The sequence below is a fragment of the Panthera uncia genome, chromosome A2 (assembly GCF_023721935.1).
Source record: "Panthera uncia isolate 11264 chromosome A2, Puncia_PCG_1.0, whole genome shotgun sequence".
Taxonomy (NCBI): Eukaryota; Metazoa; Chordata; class Mammalia; order Carnivora; family Felidae; genus Panthera; species Panthera uncia.
The window spans coordinates 150,841,157-150,845,010 of record NC_064816.1 but is presented as its reverse complement, the minus strand read 5'-3'; the positions used below and the strand labels follow the sequence as shown (position 1 = coordinate 150,845,010).

General features: G+C 36.1%; 1 protein-coding gene across 1 annotated transcript in view; it reads left to right on the top strand.

Moving 5' to 3' along the window:
* The window catches only part of LOC125930222 (probable inactive serine protease 58), a 10,516-nt gene that overhangs the window by 1,886 nt on the left and 4,776 nt on the right, over positions 1-3,854 (top strand). The window lies entirely within an intron of this gene.

The following is a 3,854-nucleotide window of genomic DNA, read 5'->3' as shown; positions in this document are numbered from 1 at the left end:
ATATATGCCCCCAAATATATAAGTCAATTAATAACAAACATAAAGAAACCCATTGATAAAAATACCCTAATAGTAGGGGTCTTTAACACCTCACTTACAGCAATGGACTGAAGCAGAAAATCACCAAGGAAACAATGGCTTTGAATGACACACTGGGCTAGATGTACTTAACAGATATATTCAAAACATTTCATCCTAAAGCAGAAGAATACAGATTCTTCTCAAGTACAAATGGAACATTCTCCAGAATAGAACACATACTGGGTCACAAATCAACCTTCAACAGGTACAAAAAGACTGAGATCATACCATGCGTATTTTCAGATAACAATGCTGTAACACTTAAAATCAACCACAGAAAAAATTTGGAAAGCCCCCAAATACATGGAGGCTAAAGAACATCCTACTAAAGAATGAATGGGTTAATCAGGAAATCAATGAAAGAATTAAAAAGTACATGGGAACAAAAGAAAATGAAAACATGACAGCCCAAAGCCTTTGGGATGTCACAAAGGCAGCCCTAAGAGGATTACAATTGCATTCAGTACATTGCAATTCAAGCCTATCTCAAGAAGCAAGAAAGGTCCCAAATACACAACCTAACCTTACATCTAAAAGGTGCTAGAAAAGGAGCAGCAAATAAAACCTAAAGCCAGAAGAAGAAGGAAAAAAATAAAGATTAGAGCAGAAATAAATGATACAGAAACAAACAAACAAACAAACAAAAAACCCCAGTAGAACAGATCAATGAAACTAAATGCTGGTTCTTTGAAAGAATAAAATTGATAAACCCCTAGCCAGATGTATCACAAAGAAAAGAGAGAGGACCCAAATAAAATAAATCATGATAAAATCATGAATGAAAGAGGAGAGATCACAACCAACACATCAAATACAAACAATTATAAGAGAATACTCTGAAAAATTATATGCCAACAAACTGGACAGTCTGGAAGAAATGGACAAATTCCTGGAAACTCATGCACAACCAAAACTGAAACAGGAAGAAATATAAAACTTAAAAAAAAATTTAATGTTTATTTATTTTTGAGAGTGAGAGAGAGACAGAGTGTGAGAGGGGAAGGGGCAGAGAGAGAGGGAGACAGAATCTGAAGCAGGCTCTAGGCTCTGAGCTGTCAGCACAGAGCCCAATGTGGGCTTTGAACTCACAGACCATGAGATCATGACCTGAGCTGAAGATGGCGCTTAACTGACTGAGCTACCCAGGTGCCCCAGAAATATAAAATTTAAACAGACCCATAACCAGCAAAGAAATTGAATCAGTAATCAAAAATCTCCCAACAAACAAGAGTCCTGGGCCAGATGGCTTCCCAGGGGAATTCTACCAGACCTTTAAAGAAGAGTTAATACCTATTCTTCTTATTGTTCCAAAAAATAGAAATGGAAGAAAAGCTTCCAAACTCATTCTATGAAGCCAACATTACACTGATTCCAAAATCAAAGACCCCACTAAAAAGGAGAATTACAGTCAATATCCCTGAGGAAGCTGGATGCAAAAATTCTCAACAAGATACTATCAAATTGAATTCAACAGTATGTTAAAAGAATTATTCACCATGATCAAGTAGGATTTATTCCTGGGCAGCAGGGCTGGCTCAGTATTCACAAATCAATGTGATTCACCACATTATAAAAGAAAGGATAAGAACCATATGATCCTCTTAATAGATGCAGAAAAAGCATTTGACAAAATACAGCATCCTTTCTTGATAAAAACCCTCAAGATAGTAGGAGTAGAAGGAACATACCTCAACATCATAAAGGGCATATACAAAGACCCATAGCTAATAGCATCCTCAATACGGAAAAATTGAGAGCTTTCTCCCTAAGGCCAAGAACACGACAGAGATGTCCACTCCCAGCACTGTTCTTCAACATCTGGAAGTCCTAGCCTCAGTAATCAGACAATAAAAGGCATACAAATTGGCAAGGAAGAAGTCAAACTTTTACTCTTCGCAGATGACATGATACTCTGTGTGGAAAACTCAAAGGACTCCACCAAATAATTGCTAGAACTGATACATGAATTCAGCAAAGTCACAGGATATATAATCAACATACAGTGGGGTGCTTGGTTGGCTCAGTTCATTAAGCATCTGATTCCCAATTTTGGTGAAGGTCATGATCTCATGGTTCATAAGTTCAAGCCCCATCTGGGGCTCTGTGCTGAGCGAGGAGCCTGCTTGGGATTCTCTGTCTCCCTCTTTCTCTCAAAATAAATAAATATGTTAAAAAAATAAAATGAAATCAACATACAGAAATAAGTTGCATTTCCATACACCAATAATGCAGTAGCAGGAGAGGAAATCAAGGAATCGATCCCATTTACAACCACACCAAAACCATAAGATACCCAGGAATAAACCTAAACAAAGAGGAAAGAGATCTGTATACTGAAAACTATAGAAATATTATGAAAGATATTGAAGAAGATACCAAGAAATGGAAAAACAGTCTATGCTCATAGATAGGAAAACAAATATTATTAAAATGTCTGTACTACCCAAAGCAATCTACACATTCAATACAATCCCTGTCAAAGTAATACCAGCATTCTTTGCAGAGCTAGAGCAAATAATTCTAAAATTTGTGTAGAAAAGATCCCAAATAAGCAAAGTAATGTTGAAAAAGAAAACCAAAGTTGGAGACACCACAATTCTGGACTTCAAACTGTATTATTAAAGTTGTAATTATTAAGACAGTATGGTACTGGCACAAAAACAGACACACAGATCAATAGAACAGAATAGAGAGCCCACAAATCTATGGCCAACTAATCTTCAACAAAACAGGAAAGAATGTCGAAGGAAAAAAGACAGTTTCTTCAGCAAATGGTGCTGGGAGAACTGGACAGCAACATGCAGAAGAATAAAACTGGACCACTTTCTTATACTATACACAAAAATAAATTCAAAATGGATTAAAGACCTAAATATGAGACAGGAAACCATCAAAATTCTAAAGGAGAAAACAGGCAGCAACCTCTTTGATCTTGGCCGCAGCAACTTCTTACTAAACATTCTCCAAAGGCAAGGGAAACAAAAGCAAAAATGAACTATTGGGACCTCATCAAGATAAAACCTTCTGCACAGCAAAGGAAACAATCAGCAGAACGAAAAGACAACTGACAGAATGGGAGAAGATATTTGCAAATGACATATCAGATAAAGGATTAGTATCCAAAATCTATAAAGAACTTATCAAACTCAACACCTAAAAAACAAATAATCCAGTGACGAAATGGGCAAAAGACATGAACAGACACTTTTCCAAAGAAGACATCCAGATGGCTAATAGACACATGAAAAGATGCTCAATATCACTCATCATCAGAGAAATACAAATCAAAACCACAATGAGGTACCAAGTCACACCTGTCAGAACAGCTAAAATTAACAACTCAGGAAACAACAGATGTTGGCAAGGATGCAGGGAAAGGGGAACTCTTTTCCACTGTTGGTGGGAATGCAAACTGGTGCAGCCACTCAGAAAACACAGTATGGAGGTTACTCAAAAAATTAAAAATAGAGCTACCCTACGAACTAGCAATTGCACTACTAGGTATTTATCCAAAGGATACAAAAATGCTGATTTGAATGGCAAATGCACCCCAATATTTATAATGGCATTATCAACAATAACCAAATTATGGAAAGAGCTCAAATGTCCATCGACTGATGAACAGATAAAGAAGATGTGATATATATAGATATATGGAATATATAGATATATGGAATATATATAGGTATGGAACATATAGATATGGAATATATATAGGTATGGAACATATAGATATGGAATATATATAGATATGGAATATATAGATATGGAAT